Below are 20409 nucleotides of genomic sequence, written 5' to 3' on the forward strand. Positions count from 1 at the left end.
GAGGAGAGGAGAGGAGAGGAGAGGAGAGGAGAGGAGAGGAGAGGAGAGGAGAGGAGAGGAGAGGAGAGGAGAGGAGAGGAGAGGAGAGGAGAGGAGAGGAGAGGAGCCTCTCCAGTCCCAGCAGGCGTGTGCCAGCTGGCAGAAAGCTGCTCTTGCTCGGCCTGGGCCTCGCAGGGAATGAGGAGCTGCCCAGCAGAATGAACAATCGATAATTCAGCTCCCTTTTGAGTGCTCAGCTCGGGTTGAAGCCCTGTGTTCCCACAGTTACCATGGCCCTCTCTCCCACAATGAAGCTAAAGAGAGCACCAAGTTCCAAAATTTCTCCCATGTCTTAGAGGGCTACTAAGTTTATTTGCATTTCTAAACTATTTGGTATTCAGTTCAGCCCTTTTTTTTGTTTCTTTTTCTTTTTTTTTTCTTTTTTCTTTTTTTTCTCCTCAGGGATGATTCAGTATGTTTGTCTGTATCAAGGGGATTCTGTTATACATTTGGGATATGTTGGGACTTTTTTCCCCATTCACTTCAGTGGAAACAGAATAAAGCCTAAATAGGGATTTTGTTGTTTTTGTTGTTAATTTGTTCTCCACAGTTCTGCTATAGCTTATTTTCTCCACTATCTCTGCTTTTTTCATGTCTGAACTTGAACTTGCTTGGAGTCAAGTGATGCCAAACTTCTAAATCTGTTCTGAGGGAGTTTGAGATGAGGCAAACAGCATTTGAGTGGAAATGTTATGTCATAGTAACAAATGCCTATGGATTAGTTAGTTTATTTCCAGGACCTCATGGGCTATACATTGCTATTTATAATTTAACTTTCTCAAGCAGCCACGACTGTGTTTATGTTGCCATGGTGTTCCTTGCCATACTTGAGGGTGGATAGTAAGTGCTATAATTGAAAATTGATACTCCCACTGAATTAAGGGTAACAGGTGGTTATGTTTTTATTTAATCATGCTGCAAGCATATTACAAGTTAAATGTAGATACCTCCACTCCTGCCTCTTTGCCAAGACATTTTCAGACATGCCAGTTTGTCTTCAGGCCAGGACTGGAGTAAACAACATGAGTGATTTGTCTTGTGGCAGGCCAAGGAATGTCAGTGGCCATCAATGAGCATCCTCCACTTGAGACTGCAGAAGCAAATGTTCTGCTGCAGGAGGGAAGGAGCTGCTCTGGTGCACGGGGACAGGTCTGTCTCATCCTTCCCCTGGGGACTGAGCTCTGGGTAAAGCTCTGCTTCCTGACCAGCATCTGAGGAGCAGCAATTGCTGTTTGCTCGTGATCTCCACACGTGAGCCCTTTACCTCATCTCAACTCTTCATTTCCTTCTGTTTTCCACCAAAGTTTTCCAGATTTTCCATGTGGGCAAGACACATCCTACTATCACAACTACTCAAAGCATCCCCCTCTCATGACCCTAAGAATAGCTTTTGATTACATTTTGTCAAGTCCAATAGAATCAGTTAAATGGTATATCTACAGTACATCATACATGAATCACATAATATATAAATAAATGTTTTCACATGTGAATATGTACATATTTTTCCATTCTTCAGAGTAAAAAGACAGAAACACACAGACGCTATCCTAAATTATTCTTAACATTTAGGTGGGGGAAAAAGTTATTGTAGATTTTTCTCTCCAAAATATTCTAAGATTTGAAAATTGAATAATTCAAAATAATTTCACGCTCTGTATTTACTGCAAAAAGCCATATGCCCAGGAGTATAAAGTAACCAGGTGCAAACACTTCAGTCAGGGTAGTGTGGTTATTACCAAAGGCATTTATAAAATATGTGTTAATAGACCCATAGCAAGGATGCCTAATTGGTGCAATTGTGTGAGCAGTGAAGTGCAGAGTGGAGCTGGCTGCCTGAGTTCTGCACAGCAGTCTCCTGTTGAGGAGTTTTGTACTGTTTTTAGAAGCAGCTGTGAGACTTTGGTCTTTATTAAGTTTGGCTAAATGGATCCTCCAAGTTTTCCTATAGCGATAGGATTTGAAATGAATTCTCAGGAGCAGGAGATGTGTGCATACACAGAGTTTTCTCTTGAACTCAATTTAGAGTTGTTTCTTGTTTCTCAATTTTCCTTTCACATTTTACCATTTTGTACAGCAAAGCCAAACAAAATAGCTTTCATGGATGGTATATTTTGTCATATTTTGGTTTTTAAGCTGGTTTACATTGGCTGGAAATATCCATGTTATTTAAACCAGCTTGCCTTGTACACAAGACCAAGAGTCAGAGACTGTCTTAAGGCTTTGCAAGGAGGTCCTTAAGGCCTTTTACAAGCTCACAGCAATTGCCTTCCTTTCCATGTGTTGTTATACTTAACATCTTTGTTTGCAGGCCTTTTCCACAATTTTGAAAGTTAGACTTGCAAATTAAGTGAGCTACTTCAGGCTTATGTTATAGGTAGCACTTGATTGAGTTTATTGTTACAGACGTTCCCTAAGGCCACTCACAAACTTCCATGTAACAGTAAGTGTGCAGTAAAGCATTAGGCTTTGAAGTATTCATGCATATTTAATGGTAAGGGAGGGAGAGAACTCAGCATTGTAGCCAATTCAAACCTTTGACAAGTACAGTGAGTCAAGGAAAAAAATATTGAGTTTGCAAGATAGTTTTTTTGATCAAAGAAAATTTAAAAAATTGCTGAAGGTGATTAATGTAGATTAGTAGATCATGTGTTTTAAGGACCATGTCTTGGATTCACAGACCTAATGGAAATTCAGTCTCCAGCTTGGGTTTTTCTTGGCCTTTCTGAGTTTTCCCAGTTCAGCAGTCCCTTCACCTCTTTTTGGAGATGTAGGACCTCTGCTTTCTTCTGGTGCTGGTACTGAGTTTGAAAGTCCCAGAGTCCTTGTGTAAACCTGTGCCTTGGAACTGCCTAAAATAGATATTGACCTGGGAAATAAATACCTCACTCTTCTAACCACTGTTACCTGTGTGGGCACAAGAGCAAGTCTGGAGTCAAGCTGCTGCTTCAGCAAGGTCTTCATCAGCCACAAACCAGAATTTAGTCTTGAAGTTTATGAAAGCTTTACCAGGCTTCATTTTGTTGAGTTTATATCAGGTTATTCCACACTTTTCTTAAGCAGTTATCTATGAATATTCATTGTTAACAGTCACGATTCTCTGTGTGAAATTGTAGCATGAATTTTTATCTTGGTGTTGATGGGTGGTTCCTGCCCCGAGTGTTCATTTCTCTGGTATCTTGCTTTTTAAATACAGGTTACACTGCAGTGAAAATGCTCTTGGTTTAAAACATTTTTTACCCATTTTGTCAGTAAAAAGAAAAGAAGTGAAAAGGGGAAAAGGAAGGACACAGAATACATTTTTCAGAGAAAGGAATTTAAATAATAAATATTTAAAGCAATAGAATTCACTTGCTCCACCAGGTGACATTGAAAAGTATTTTCTATTTTTTGGAAACTGGAAATATAAGGAAACCATGTAGGGAAATAAATAGACTTGCTGATTAAATATTTTATCATGCAATCACTGACATAAAAATAATGACAGAGCTGTTGAGGAACATTTTTGCCTGTCTTATCTTGCAAACCCTTCTTTTACTGTTGGACTTTTGACTCTTCCAGTCAGGAGTTTCAAAGCAAAAGGTCTTTTAGCTCTATCAGCATTTCATCACCCACTGATTTATGTGTGCAATTGTTTGCATATGTCAGATTTAAACAAAAGCTGTTTTGGAGGCACAGCAAACTTTGCAAGTTGACATATAAAGTTCACCTCAGTAAGTCAGTTGAAAATTTGGTTCCTTGTGTCCTTTCTGTAGCAAATTAGTGCACTGTATCTGCTTATGATATTATAGAAAACAGGGGAAGAAAAATTGTGTTATCAAAGTCTAAAAGACGAGCATCAGTAGACTTTTTTTACAATTTCTCATACCTGTATATTAATGGTAGTTTTGAGGCTTCAAAGATTGATTATTTCTTCATATGTTGCATTTATACTGATGGAATAATGAGTTACTGTTTGGTTTGGTTTTTTTTCCTGTTAAATCTTTAGCAATTTTTATAAACTCAAAAATATGCAAACTCCTCTGTGAAAGGTTTCTTGACAGAAGCCAGCGTTTCAGCATATCTGTCTAATGAAGCTGCTCGGGGAATGGCTGTCATGAAAATGCAAAGACCTGTGGGTGGCATAAAGCCATTCTGACATCCTGAGTATGGGATCCTTTTCAGGCAGACTCTGTACAACTCCACAAATTAATCCTTACCTTGAGACAGGATAGCACTGGGATGTGCACTGCATTTTCATCAGAAGGAGAAATAACTCGCCCAGGATCGAAGGCTCATGTGTTCCCTGTATTCTGCACTGCCAATAGGGGAGGTCTGGTTTCCTCTCAGCTGGCCTTCTGAGATGTGTCTCTGTAATTTCACACTGCTCAGCCCTGGGGCTCAGCTGTACCTCTCTGTTTCAGAAGTAGAAGCAGCACCAGAGCTGGGTGACACAGGCTAACCAGCAGGAAACTGGGAGCTCTTTGGTTCCTCTGTGTGTGGAAGCCCACGGTAAAGCCTAAGTTTTCATCCCTGAACTCTTCCATCTGCAGTGCTGAGGTGACCCTGTGGTGAATTTGGGCTAGAGAATTTTAAGCTGGTGTCCCAGGTGTTCATTCCCTCTAAGGTCAAGGAGATAAAGTTACTGAGCTTTGCATCTAATCAAGAGTTGCTCTCTGAGCCTTGCAGGCTGCAAGTGATCACTGTAACTGTATCCTCTGTGTTCTCTCCTTTTTTCTCTTTGTACTCTCTGTAATATGCCTCCCACTCCCTCTTTTAAATCCTTTTTGTAGGAGGTTAATTTTGAAAATGTAGCTTTCCATCCTTGTTGAGTTCAAGTTATCTTAAGTTGCTACAACCATCGTTAATCATGAGTGGAACCCTTTCAGACCCATCACAAATTCCTCTGGGACTTAACTGGTGCCCTCTCTCCAGTGATAAAAATTATTTGTCTATTTATTTCACTTTTTATTGCACCATGCAAGGAGCTTCCTTATGGGAAATTTGTTTCTTTTAGAATATGGGGGAATGTGTTCTCAGGCACATGCTGTGACTCTTGGGGATGTCGTATGCAGGGCTAAGAGGTTGGACTTGATGGTCCTGGTGGGTCCCTTCCAACCCAGCATATTCTGTGATTCTGTGGCCTTGGCAAAATGGGCTTTTGATATTAAATTGCCCATTATCTATTTGGTCTGCTCTGGCTGTGTACCTGCTGACCTCTTTAAACACAGATTAACACATGACTTCTCCTCACTGAAGCTGTCTTAAATTTCACTCTGTGTTTATGCGTTCAAGCTGTGCTAGTCACACAGGTTTTTTTCTTTTTCTTGAGTAATAAGAACCATTCTCATCTGCTCTTTCTCAATTTTCTGTTCAATACATTGAATAGATGATAGCAAATGAAAAACATATGAAAAGCAAATTAATACAACTCCTGTCTTTCTTGGTGAAAGTATAAAATTATAGTTTAATGGCAACACAACATACTGAATTAATTGTAAATGCAAAGATGCAATCTTTAAAATACAACTGAGATATTTTTTACCTTCGCTATCTGCTTTACTACATGTAAGCACTAAACTTCAATAGAGGATTTTTGATTACTGTTTTTTAAATTCTTATTCCTTTAAACCACAACTATTTGGGGACTGTTTCTTAAAGAGAATCACAGAGGTAGCAGTAATGCTAATAGTTAGGATTTCAGGCAGTTTATTAATATTTTTTGCAAGTAATATTTATCAGTGCACCAGTATTTGCATATTCTATTAGAAGCTGTTTTGCCAAGTGCTGGTTGGCAGGATGTCATGTTCCCTGGTTTCCATTTGGAGCTGCGAACTCTTCTGATTGTTTCATCTCTGAAAGGAGATAATGTTTGCTTTATTTTAGATCCTAGCCCTTGTAGGATGCACAGCATCTAAACTAACAGGGTCCTGTGCTCCAGGAGTGATTCCCCACTTTGTCACTGCCAGGAGCAAACACAGTCCTGGTGCTGTTTCATCACCTCAGCCCTGGTTCGTGCCCAGCACACCCAGAACTGTCCATCTTGAAAACAGAGATCCATTTCTATGTCCCTGTTTAACTTTGATTTGTAGTTACATTTTCGCTCTAACCTCCTCCCCTGACTGTAAATCAGTGTGTGAAAAGCACACCACGGACACCATCTGCAGTCAAGCATTTCAGATGCTTGTAATTAATTGACAGCATTCCTATACAAGCTGGTCAGCAAGATTAATGTCCTTCCCAGGTCCACAGTGAAGCCAGTGGGACTTTCTCTTCTTTTGCACTAAGAATGCAAAATATGAACCTAAGAGAGAATTCATTGAACGAGGAGCTGTGTGTGATGTGCAAGACAATTCTGTCCTGAGCTGCACTCTCTAGAACTCTGCTGGCTTTAGGTAAAGTGCTTTGTCTTACTCTCCCACAAAGTACCACAAGTCATTTTTGCATATGACATTCACATTTACGTGTTCTTTAAACTGTGCTACCAGAGGACCAAATTATGTTAGAGAATTTAAACTGATTCCTAATGACTGTTAATAAAATTGTAAACCCGATGATTTGCTAGATTATGTATAATATGGACAAAATGGCACAAGATGAAGCAAGGTTTTTTCTGGTCAGTAGATGTCTAGGAGGAATGAGCCTGGCTTGGTAAGCCAGTACATTTTTCTGTTCTGGCACTTCTTGCTTTGCTGCCTCATCTTCTTCAGCAAGAGAGGTAATAATCAAAAATCCTCATGTGGCTCCTTGTTCTGGAACTACAAAATTACACTGTCCTCTGTTGATATCTGAAATCCTGTCCTCCTCAGGAGAAAACATGTTTTCCTGATCAGAAAATTGAAACATCCCATGACTATAAGTGCAGGAATCCTGGCAGCCCCAGTTGTGCTCCACATTTTATTAGCAGTGACATCAGTGGACGTTGGGACCTTTTTGTTTTGCTGCTTTGCTCTCCTGTGGTGGCTGCAGTCCTGGAATTGATGGCCCGTGGAAGCTTTTGCTGCCAGGAATGGGGGAAATATGCAAATATAATAATCTTCTGAATCATCTTGTAGAAGGCATTGCTGTAGTCTGAGGCAGAGTTTTAAACCATCAAAACATGCAAATCACGTTTGTGTGAGTGACACAGTGAGGGTGTCCCTGTGCTTAAGTAGGGCATTACTCAAAATAGTACTATTCCAGCTTTCCATGGGAAAGTACTTTCTGTTCAGTGAGATGTTTTCTTTCTCTACCTAGTCATCAAAAACACCATCAATCCCATTTCCAGTGAGGCAAGCTTCTGTGGAATGTGACATTCCTTACTTCACTTACTTGATAAGAGCTGTAGACCTAGATTTGTACAGAATGCAACACATACTTTTTTTAAAAAAACTATTTCTTTATTCTTGAAAAAGGGCTTGTTCAGAAGAACTTGGCACCAAAAATTTGATTTTCTGGTTAGACGCAGGAGAGGTCAATTCATTCTTTCTGTAGTTTTCATGCACCTTAATGCAGAGAAGGAAATAGGAGTGAGTTTGTTGGAGTCATGATATAGAGTATACAGTTGGAAATAATTCAAAGGTAACCTCCTGCTGCTCTTTGTGTCTGCCGAAGAAAAGAACATTATTACAGCAGACAACAGTCAGATGATATTTCAGAATTTATATATTACAGAAATAGGATATACTGTGCACATCATAATGATGCTACCAATTTAGTGAATGTTTTTGCTGGAATTAACAACATAAATTAAAATCTATACAGGCTATAAGCATATTATTAACCCAGCTGCCTTCCTGGACCTTCAGGCTTGATCTTCTTTCCTTTGCGTGCATGGAATTTTGTGCAGGCATCAAGAGTTTCATGCCAATAAATGAGGTGGCTGTCAAACAAGATCCAGTGAACAGAGGTGATGGCACTTTCCCCCCTCAGTATTCCATAGTGCACACAAATATATCATTGCTTATCTGGATCTAAAGAGAAGCTTTAAATCCTCATAGAGCACAGGAATGTGTGTCATTTTTCTGTTACTTTACATCACTTCAGTTTGTGTCCTGTAAAATAAAATGTTTGAGCCTTGCCACTTATTTTTTCAGTTTCTATGAGCTTAACCATTTAGGATGATCCACCAATTCGGTTTGAAGCACAGAAAGGGGTGTATTCATGCAAGTGTTAGTCCTGGTGTATGTGTCCTGATGAACACCAAATTAATAGCTTGGGTCACAGAGGTTAAAAGGAATTTCAAGTGCTGCTTTAATGAGGACAGACAGGAACATCTTTTGATACCTTGTACTGAATTTAAGCAGTTGCCTATCTGATATACTTTATAGTGGTGCCCGCTCCGCTTCCATAATTATGGGCCTGTCAGCATTTCCATTACTAACCCCTATATTACAGCTGAAAATATCACTCCAGGATGAAGTTTTGTACAAAGCCTTTCAGCTGTGAACGAAGAAGCTTTCAAAATTAATTTTGCTGCTTCTCCAATTTAAAAAATGAAGTTTTGCTGTTGCTTGCTCTACCCTGTATTGATGTCTTGTTTTCAGAAAAAAAAACCCACAGGGTGAAAATACTGATGTTTGTTTCCTGTAGCATGAATATAACACATTGAAAAGATAAGAACTGAAAGCTGAGTGCTTTTATTTAACCACAAAAAAAAGCACAAGCAGGAAAAAGCACATCTGCAAGCTGCCATTCTGAGCTCAGAGACACCTCAGTTCATTTTCACCTGTCTGCAAAGATTTCAGTAGCCTCTATCCTTTTGCAGAGATTCCAAAACAGCAGGGAAATGGTAATTTTGGTATCAACCCAGACTGACTAAAAAATTTAAGAGTTCAAGGGCGCTTTGAATTAGGAGGTGCCAAAATTAATATTGCCCATAAAATTTTGGTTTGCCTGCTTTTTGAATATAGTTTCCATAAAACTGGCTTCTGAAAAGGCTGGGTGTGGCTGGTGTGAACACCACGTTTTCACCATGTAATTTTTTTGTATTTTTTTCCACTAACCTACATCTCTGAAAGTGTAACCAGTGTCTACGATGGCTTTGAGCAATGCTTATCACTGAATTATCTGAATATTTACTAAATATGAATCAATTTATTTTCATTACACTTTGTAAATGGACAAATTCTATATTTTTGCTGATGACAAAAGTCTGTATTAAGACAATGGTTGAAAATATTCACCTTTTTTGAGTATTTAACTCTTGGAGGGTGGATTTGGAAAAGAGTTCTCATAGCCTGTAGCAGCTGGCAATCTGGTAAATATTTAGTATTTCTCCGAATCAGGTCTCTTGTGTCAAGTGGGGTACCCAGAAGATGAGAAACAAGAGAATAGCAATTGCTTGTGAAAAATTTGGGATGAAGTGGTTTGTTTTGTCATTGCTTAAATGTCATCATTCCTCATCCTTCTGCATCACGGCCGGGCCCTCGTGCCGGCGATGCCCAGAGGATACGCGCTCGTGTGGAGTCCTCACTTCATGTGACCTTGAGCTGGCACTGTTTGCCCTTCCCAGAATGTTTTTCAGCACTTCAGCAAATGGAGCAGAAGCCCTACGTAAAATCATCCACATTAGTATGCAACTGCCTCAGATAGGGAGAAAAAGTGGTACATGATTATTTAATTGTGCCAGTGTTTAGGTACCCAAGTGCATTTAGCTCCAATCAGACATCCATCCCTTTCCATAGCTCCTGACTGCCTGGCTTTACAAGCTAAGATTTCCTTAAGCCTAGTTTTTGTTTGTAATTATCTTGGGGGATTTTGCAAACTTCTGAGAAAAAAAGAGCTTGACTATCATAGAATCACAGAATGGTTCGGGTTGGAAAGGACCTTTAAAGGTCATCTGGTCCCACCCCTTGCCATGGGCAGAGCCATCATGTGATGTGTGATCATCCGGCCTCATGTGAGCTGCTGGCTCTTATCACCGTGCTGGAACCTTGGGATGCACTGCACAGGCTGCTGCACTTGAGATAATGGGAGTAATGGATAAAATGAGCATTTCAAATGTACACAGTGCCATATGATCGAAGAGAATAAGCAATAGAAATAAGTCTGTGATAAAGAACATGAGAAACATATATCCTAAATATAGTAGGATCTGTGAGAGTATGCAGTAAGAGCAGAGTATTTTGATAATTCTGAAAAGCCCTAAAAAGCTTCTTTGAGAATATGGAGCTGTATTTGCAAAGACTTAAATTTAAAGGTTTCTATTTAGCCAAGGGATTTTCATGCATAAGTATTTATGCAAAGACTACATGTCTGTTGAATTTCAAATCCCTTTCCTAGCTCCCTGTAGGCATACGAGCCTTCCAAAGGAAAAAAATTCTGACATTTATTTCCAATACAATGAATCATTTTTATTTAATAATTGCTATTATTTTTACCAGCAACTGAAACATTCCAGAGCCATTTTCATTGTGGCTTTCTGAGCCTGAAGTAGACAAGTAAAACATCATGCAATTAAAATTCAGTGGAGTTTTTACCAGCAAGAGAAGAATCTCCTGTATTGGCAGTTGTTAGTCAGTTAATGACTGGTCATCTGTTACTTTCTCTGCTCATACTTTAGATACAAATCTCTTCAATGTAAGTGGTTCATTTTCATTTACATGAACCACTTGCTGCTACTGATAACATGAATTTTAAATACAATTCTGTTAACAGAAAAATACCACTACATATTTACACAATACACTGATTATGTCAGTGTTAAAAGAAATAGTTGACGATAACATAAACTTGTGTTTTACTTAACTGGCAATAACCTGCTGCAGTATCAACATCACTGTTAGCAATATAAACAGACAGCTAGTAAATACACAACACATGCACTAGAGTGCCTTCATTGGAATTACTGTCAGAGCAAGACTGGATCAAGTCAAACTGCCAGCTGCTTTTGATATTTCAGGCCAGATTCAGCAAGACAGTGGCCCTTGTAAAGTCAAATACAGATCAGCAGGAGATAAAAATGGTTATAAGGCTTCAGTTATAAGGTCCTTTATCTTTTGTTCCAAAAAAACAGTAATAAAAAAGAAGTTATAGTTAAGAAAAGCTAGGAGAGAGCAAAGAGAATAGGGACAGTCCTGAGGGCAATATTGGGTTGGTTATCTCCACCTGGATTGCCTGCAAACCTTGGCCTCAGTGTTGGAAACAATCTCACCATGGGAGCACAGAGCAGTTCAGCCAAATGAGCCAGCCCACACTGAGCTTGCACTGCAGTCCATGTCTGTGTTATTCTTTATTTTTTTTCATCTTGTTTCACAGGTTAATTATTTGATAGCTCTTAAAACTCATCTTCTTTCAGCATCTTTATCATATAACCTTCAAAACCACATCTAATTTTTCATTTCAAGAAAATTCAAGGCAGGTCCACTTCTTTGAGCTTCTCACTTAATAACTACTTATACAAATCTTCAGGCTGATGGTGTTTTCTGAGACACTGAGATTAATTTCTTCTATCTTTCATTGTATTTCTAAAACACCACATATTTGTTCATAGTTTTGAATTCTTGCAGAGGCAATTGCAATTTTAAGAATTTCAATGAAGTTGTTGTGATGTGTAGAAAATTTTGAGGACGATACGCAATGGCAATTGAGAATTCATTTAATGTCATTTTTTCCTTCTGTTGTCATTGGAAGAAGAAATGTCACTCAAATGGCCTTAAGGAAACATTTGGTCTATGGATGAGTGGAGAGGCAAGAGTGTCTCTGCAAGTTTCCCTTCAGGATTGCATTTCTAGACTTGAGAAAGTCCATATTGTGTTTCATTGTATCCCTAAATGTGTGTCCTCAGAAAGCTGGGACAGTGACACCACAGTGACGTCTGCCAGTTCCTCACGTGCAAAGGTACTAAATGCAGAAAACCTTTCACATCATTCTGACTTCACAGGCACCTCAGCTGCAAAGATAAAAGCATCTCTTTTGTACAGGTTTAGGGGTTTGTGATATGAATCTCACCAATGGATAGAAAAGAACAGGAAAGAAAAGGAACTAAAAATGGAATGGCCAGGACTGGTGTAATATTTCAGCCCTGCAGGGCTGCCTTCAATAGTAAGTGGAAAACCAATGCTAGTTTGATCTTCCTGCTGTAATGAAATTACTGAATTATCCTTTCATGTCCACAGATTAAAAAAAAAAAAGGAACTTGATTGTTCATAGGTATTTATTGCTATGAATGACCTTTAGCCATCCTGGCTGTCGTTGTGTCAGGGAAGTCAGGTGTTGAATAGCTGGGGCTGTCAGGGCTTTGTGGCACAGTTGAGGACTGGAATAACTATACAAATAGCAAGCCTCAAATTCAAACCTTCTGGCTGCAGAAGAAGCATTTTGTGTCTCTGTAGCACACATCAGGTCTGAGAGGAGAAATGGAAGGTCTATTTTTAAGAAAAAGAGCCTTCCCAAGTTAAGGCAGCTACATGTGAGTTTGAGTCTCCAGTTTGTGAGTTCTAGCTCCGAAAATGAAGTGACTTTCAGGGAGTCAGCTGCAGTCAGGGTGTTCTCTACCAGTCCTGTGCTTGGTGCTGCTCAAGCAGTTTCCTAAATTTTGTTAGGGGGCCACCAAAAGCCAGGTCCATAATGATCCGTAATGCTGCATAGTCATCCTTGTTCTAGCTTATTCTGCCCATTAAAAAAAAAATAGAGGAAGGTAGAAGACAGCCATGAGAGCTGGGATTTGTACCTTTGGGGGGAACTGTGGTGCAGTTTTGCTCCATGTGGAATTTTCTGGCCTTCATGAAGCAGCATTGACAGGTAACACAGGAAATATTATATGAACCCAAGGCTGAAACCCACACTTCATTTTCTTTCTTCCACTCACTGTAATTCAGGTGCTAGAATGCAAAATTTTTACTTGTTCCCTGTAGCTCAGGCAGAACTGGGCAATGGGAATCCTCTGAGCTGTGAAAGAAGAGCCCTGACCCGTCACTAAAACCAATTGAATTAAACACACAGTATGTCCTTTTGGAAGCCCTGTTTGCTTGTTGGATCTAAGCTTTGTACTCTCTATTGGTGGTCATTATGTGTTTGTGTCTTAGAAATTATAGGAGGAATGAGAAAATAAAGCAATAATCAGTCACGCTTGCCAGATTCTGTAGTTTTAATGTCACTAAGTGCCATGGGAAAATGACATGAAAGCACTTGTCATCCAACAGCCCTGAATACAACCTTCCATCTTTCCTTGTCCTAAACCAGCTTTTTTGCAACATTAACTTATCTTCTGTGTTTAGGCCTCATTTTAAACACCTTAAATATTTTTCAATAGTAATTATTGGTTTTGCAATTTAAATTTTTAAAAAACAATTTGGAATAAAAAGTTTCTTTTGATTTTTTCATTTCCGCCCCCTTTTTGGCATTAAATATTATTCTTAAGACCACTACATTATCATTTATATTTTATTGTATATCTGGAGTGCTTTTTCTTTTCTAAAGTAACTTCATTTCTGTGTGTTATTTGTTTATTTAGTATGAGTTATTGATGATCCACATTATATCAGGTGGCTGTGGAGCCAACTCAGAATCACAAGACAATGGGCATGGCAGGTTTAGTGTGGTCAACTCGAGTATACAGAGTCTAAAGAATATATAGATAGTAGAAAATATACATAAACCTTGTGTGCATTGATGGATCCCACTGGGAATGCCAGAATTCTTCCCACACATTGCCCTACTTGCCAGCATTTGTGCTCACAGCAAGATGACCACGTGGCTCCAAAAGAAGTGACACTGTGAGCTTCCCACAGAGCCAAACTGGTGGCTGCCTCTCAGTTGTGACCAGTTGAGGCAGCAAACTGCTCATTACCATCCTTTCAATCAAACAGTAGCATTAGATGCATTAATTTATTTGGGTTTAACTAATTGTCAGTGGCCTGGATAGAAGAAAATATTAAAGAAGCACTGCTTAGGCAGGTTGTCTGTGGTGGCTTTGCTGATCTGGGATTGGGATGTAGGTGCATCAGATGCTGAGGAATATTCCTGCTCTGCTGTTCCACTGTGTAGCTTTAATTTGTGTGTCTGAGGTGCTGGAGACAGTTCAGCCGTGGCAGTGAGGAATTCAGAGAGCCCAGATGGTTATCTGCCTCTCAGAAGAATCCTGCAGTCCATACAGAGCACAAGGCAAAACAACCACCAGAAAAAAAAAAAAAAAAAAAAGAGATAGAAATAGAGAATTTAGGTTTCCAGGTTGCATAATTAACCATTAACATTCCTTATATGTATTCATTCTGTAAATGAACGTGAGACACAGAGGAATGGAATATTCTAAAGATTAACAAGTGTCTGGAAAGTGACAGTGTGGATCCTGCAGGAACATTTGCCATGAGCTCCCACTAAAGCTGTTCCCTGAACTACTTTGCTAAAATCTTCCTAGTCAAGCTCCCAAGCCCAGCATGAAGTACCACATGTTAGAGGTTTCACTGTTTTGGTAACACCTATCAGTCAGTGTGACATCCTCTCCCTCTCTTCCCACCCCAAAAGTTTTCAAATAAGGGAGAGAGATTTAAAACAAATCTGACAAACTGTCCACAAGTGCACTTGATTTGTTAGTGAGGAAATTCATCGACCCAGCCTTTGAGCTGCTGGAGAAATCCCTGAGTGTTCCCATTAAAGCATGGCATTATCTGGTTAACAAAGCTGAGACTTCAAAAAGTGTTTAGACTAAAAAATTTTGTCATAAGAATGTTTCACAGCACAAGCCTGTAAAAATAGTAGAAATTATCTAAAGCGCTATAAAAGCAATGTTTTAAGTTAAAAGTAATGCAGACATTACTTTTAAGTAATGCTATACATGTACTGCTATACATGTTTGACTGAACCACATGCATTTACAAGTATGTTAGACTGAAATTAGATTACTGACCAGCCTGTGAGACCTGCTTGGGCATGGACATTTTTAGTGAGTTTCATTAGTGTTTTAAATTTTTTTTCCATCTTTTTCCAGAATTATACCTTTTTGTGTTTCCCAAGGAATAATTTACAGGCACAACATATGTCAAAGAATTCTCTAAGTTTGTCTGAATTCTTTATCTTTATGAAAAGTAATAGAGAAGGTCAAACTGTGTTGCCATGCAACAAGTTTGTGCTCTTGCTGTCTGATCTTTCTGCATGCTATAAAAAAATCAAAAACGTAGGAGATAAAGAGTTTTCATTGGGTTGCCATTGCTGCAGCAACCACTTCCTCTCTGAGTCTGAACCAATGACAGGAGCAGTTGAGGAGTAGAAGGCCCTGGGTGGCAGGAAAGGAAGTGATGATCTCTTTGTAACTGTATTTTTAGACTCTGGTGAGGAGAGGTTTTTGTTCAGCTTGTGTGTGTGTGGTTTTTGTTTAGGGTTTTGTCAATTATTGAAGTCTTCAGCAGAATGCTTTACATTAATTCTCTGACTTTTTCCAAACCCAGATTTTTACAGGGTGTGTGCATTTGAAGTCCTTGAGCTACATGTTTTCCATTTCAAACATGTGTCTTAGCAGATTCCAGCCTGGAGTACTCACGTAAACAGTGCTCCCATGACTGTCTCAGAGCACTGTGCTGCTCTGAGAGACTGCAGGAAGAAAACCAGGTTTCCATACAGAATTCTTATCTATTTATACATTTTGTTGTTATAGCTTTCAGCTCTATTCCCTGGTGCTGCAGTGCACCATGAACTCTTATACCCAAAGGACCGGTTCCAAGTGACGCAGCTGGCTCTCACTAAGGAGGAAGTGGTTAACTGGAGCAGGGAGTGCAGGAAGGCTGTTTGTTCACTTACGTGCAAAGCTCTGCAGTCAACAGGAGAGGCTTTCCACTGGACTCCACAGGATCTGTTCCAGCTGAAGTGGCCTTTTGGAAACTTCTTTGTACTTGGAAGTTTCCAAAAGGCCATATCACAAAACAAAATTCTCATGGCGGAAAGAAAGATATTTCCACTTAGAGGTACTGAGAAACTGCTTTATCTGTTACTGGTGAGGTACAAGCTACTTCAGTCCAGCACAAAACCAGGACCTGCTCATTCCTCTGCTGTTCCTGCTGATCATTACTTCTGGTTTTGGTATCCAAAGGGGTAAGGCAAGGATATCTGTCCTAGAAGAGTTTTTTAATTCCCTGGTGCATGGTCAAGGCTCCCTTAGTCCCACTGGATTCTCTCAGATGCTGATATCTGCACTGATAAATTGCCAGTTGTGTCTTACAGCCCCTGCATAATCAGAGTGCAGGTAGCTCTGTGGAATATAGAAATACATATTTGTTGTATAAGCTTGAGAAATTATATCCCATTTTACCCAAACAGGATCACCCTCTCTAATCTTCCTAAGTGTGATGATCCCACGTCATTCTTCCGTGTTGGTTAAAATCTGCAGGTTTTAGTTTCCTGCACCTCCCTCTGCGCCGTTTTCAGGTTCTGTCCCAGAGGAGATGCTGTGTTTGTGTAATGTTCTAGACTTCCCTTACAGAACACTAAAACCAGAGAAGAACTGGTGGATGTGGCCCCATCTGGCAAAAACATCTGGAGAACATACAGCTTCACATTCCTGGATTATGATAAAATTGAATTAAGCCTATAGAGTCCCTTGTCAGGAATTCTTTGCCTTCATCCTCCCTTTAGTCTATATGTGGTATGGAAGGAATGTCTGCTCTGGAAGCTTTTCAGTCAGGAATGTGGTCCTTCCTGGAAATTTTGCTTATACTTACGTAAGAGCTTCTGTTCTGCGTAGTGCTGGAAGGCAGCAGTTCTGCTCAGCTGTACATCATCAGAGAACTTGCACCTTCAAGGTGGAGAAGTTTGAAATGAAAGGTTGTGTGCTCTAACTCTAGACAAACACATGAGCACCCTGACACCTCCAGCATGTGCACCCCCAGGTGTCTCAGCTGCTTTTTGTTCTACAGCAAAACCCAGGTTCCTGCCCGAGAGTTTATTTGGCTGCAGTTTTGATTTTCCATAAGTCAGTAGCAGGCAAACAAATTTCTCCCCTAAATGTCCTCCCAAGATTTATTACAGATTCATGCATGTAGCAGAGACATAGGTACAAAAGTAATAAGTTCCTACGGTAGTGATTCATTTCAGCATGGGGGCATTTCGTCACAGATATATAGAGCAGGTACTTAAATTGCAAATGTTTGTTCTAATTAACTAAAATGGAAAAATTATATCTTCTTTCAGTATTAGTTTTGAGACTTCAGTGTATCTCAAAAATCTGGGGAGGAAAGTATGTCTTAATTTCCTTCTTATGCAATTGCTCTCATGTGCTTCCTTCCATCAGATGACTTCAGATAACCTTAATATTTTCATCATCCTGATCCCTGTGTGAGATGCAGAGATGCAGGAGTGACCTCAACTATTTACAGTCACTGGATTCTTTATATTATTTTTATCTATAGGGTGCAGGAATAAAACAAGTGCATTTTATAAACTAAATTGGAATCAATTTTATTTTAGAAGATCAGAAAGTAGGATGAAGTATTTCTGATAATAAAATGAAATATTCTGGACTGTGAATATATTTTTATATCACTGTAAGAGGCAAACAAAATTTCATTTTCTTCTGAATAAAATATCAGAAGGCAGATTGGAATTTGTCTTGTTCAGCTTGTTACTACTAAGTACTAAATTCTGGTGCTGTTTTATTCATTGTAGATTGTGCGTACTAAGAAAGTTCTCATTTTTCCATATTTATAAGCAGAATTATATTGCCTAAAATGCATTGTAAGGAACTTGCTTGCCAAAAAATGTAATTGCAGAATTATTCCCTGCTGTGATTCTGACAAAGTTTATGGAATCCTTTGTAGTCTCTTTGGTGCTTCTAAACTCAAAGTTTACTCAAATTTTATTCTGAAAGCATTGAATTCTCTGCACTTGAAAGTTGATGGTGTTGGCGTGAGAGAGATTTTTCAAGTCATAAAAATGAGTAATTACTGAAGAAGAGTAATTAGAGAAAAGGAGCCTGAGGGGAAAGAAGTTCTACTTAAACATTAAGCAAATACCATTAGCCATGCAAAAAGAGAAAATAATTTCTAAAAGCATGAATAGATGCACACGTGTTTGGTCCATTTATAGTTAAAGATAAACCTAACTCTCAAGTCTATTTCTGCACTTCATTGAATTTTGAAAGGGTCAAAGGACATATGAAATTCTAAATACTCCCAGCTTAAACTGAACTGAATTAAAATAACTAAATTTTTTAAATCCTGCACTTCACAGAAGTCAACCTCCCTGTTCAAATCCAGCTTTGCAGCCCAGCCCTTTGCCACCCTCTGTGGCTGGCTGGCCACAGCACATCCCAGCTCTGGCCAGCTCAAATGTGTTTAATATGCAGGCCATATGAATCAGTTTCTTCTCTTCCCCTCCACAGATCCTCTTTGTTTTAATGGAAAAAACAGGTAACAGCTTTTGCTGTCAGGTTTAATAGAGCAAGCTTCTCCATCACCATCACTGAGCCATGGAGAATGTTCCATTCCACTGTGAGTGAAATGGAGTCCTGTGCCACCCCATGTGCAGGGCTCGTGCCTGCTGCTGGGAAGAGATTGGTGACAGGGATCAAGAAGAGTGCCCACACTTTTCCACTCTGCCTGTTCTTGGAATATCTGAAATGGAAATAGTGTTTTCCTGGAATATCAGGAAAAGAGTTTATGTCATTGAAAAACCTTTAGTAACCTCTACAAAAATTATGTTGCAGTTTTACTTCATTTTACTGCATTCTAAGTTAAAATTTTAAGATATTTACTGAACAACTCCTTGAGCTTCAGGATTTAAATTAACAACGACCTCATGAATGAATTGTTGCAAACAAATAAAATATGCTTCTGCCTTAGAAGATTCAGTAATGTTTGATAGTTATCAAACTGATTGTGCACTGTAAAGCAGAGTGAACTGTGCATGAAAAGCAGGAAGCTGGAATCAAGGCAGGGCATGTTTGCAGACAATCAGAGCAGGTACTCGTACACAGGGCTGAGAAGATGTGGAGAGTGGTCAGGGTGCAGCACTGACAGACTGCTCAAGACACACAGAGTCCCTTTTAGCTGTTCTTTATGTGCACAGAGGACTTTTGAGACAGCCTCCGGAAATGTATCTGCATTCCTTGCAGGAAATACATGGCTAAATCTACATAATAGAATATCATCAGTATTTATGTACAAAGCACATAGTGTACATGCTTGAAAAATGTAACCAGCTGACTCACAGTAAAATATTGTTAATAAAAACTGATTCTTAAAAATTGTATGAGCTTGTACACTCCAGATAAACAGCTGGCTTTTCTCAATAGCACAGCTGGTGTAGCAGCATAAAATGACTACAATTTGAACAGGACATGAGCTATATTTGGCAAACCATTTGCATGAAAGCTGAACATTTGCAACTTAATTTTCATTTATTTTCATTTTCATTGTACACCTATTAAGCAGAGATCTAGTCCTGCTCCTGTTGGTTTCAGTAGCACTTGTTTAGCTGTAAGCCACTATGTGCCGGGGTATTGTAAACTTGGAGTGGGCAATGCTGCTTCAGCTGAAAATACCAGAGGGAGATACTGACTTTCAACATCCAGTGTGTCATTGTTGAACTGTCATTCATGGGAATTTAGGCAGATAAAGTATCTTAAGGATGTAATTTCTTCCTTGAAAAGGCAAAGCAAACATAAAAGCAGTAAGAATGGCACTTCACAGCATGCAAAAGTCAACTGTTCCTACTGCAACTGTTAGTTTGTGAGACTACAAAAGCATGTTCCCATGAATTTGGGCAACAGTAAAGAATACTGCTGATGCAAGTCAGCAGATGTGTAGTGCTTTGTGATTCACAGATGCATGAAGGAATTAGTTGAAAGAAAAATTTCAAGCTCAACTCTAAACTCTGACTGGTCAGATTCTTTATATATTACTGCAGGGAGTGACATTTATACAATCAAATAATTTGCGTGATTTGCTGGGCCCTCAAATCACTACAGTGAATTATGCTAAGATTTAGACTTTAGGACCTAGATGTTTGGTGTTATTCCTTGATTGATCTTTTGTATAGATAAAAACAGATTTCCTTTTGAGGACAAACATTTTTAAGTCTACCTTTGCTCCTGGAGCTACTTTCTCATATTTGTGCCTTGGGGACAGCCATTTAAAATACCAGTTCCTAAAAACTTCTTTGCACTTCAGATGTTTCTACATGACAAAGAGAATGCAGTGCAAACGTGCCTGGTTTGCTCTAAACATCTTAGCTTAGAAACAAGAAGTCAAACAGTCCATTAGTGCAGACTCCACACTGCTGTTTGGCCAGGCTAAAGGAGATTTAGGGTCAGGTCAGCAGGCTGGGAATCTCTGCACAGCACTGCACTGGGCTGTAAGAACCACCCCCTTCTGCCTTCTCTGTTTACTGTTCATGCTTTCCTTGCAGAATTTCCCAAGCAGCCAAACCCAGCAGCCCTCTTTTCACAGGACCCCAGCCCACAATGTCATTATTTTACCAGGA

At 39.4% G+C, this 20409-nt stretch overlaps 1 protein-coding gene across 1 annotated transcript in view; it reads left to right on the plus strand.

Annotated features, from left to right (window-relative positions):
• PITPNC1 (phosphatidylinositol transfer protein cytoplasmic 1) overlaps positions 1-20409 on the plus strand; it is an 83144-nt gene that overhangs the window by 14757 nt on the left and 47978 nt on the right. The window lies entirely within an intron of this gene.

The sequence above is a fragment of the Passer domesticus genome, chromosome 20 (genome assembly GCF_036417665.1).
Source record: "Passer domesticus isolate bPasDom1 chromosome 20, bPasDom1.hap1, whole genome shotgun sequence".
NCBI lineage: Eukaryota > Metazoa > Chordata > Aves > Passeriformes > Passeridae > Passer > Passer domesticus.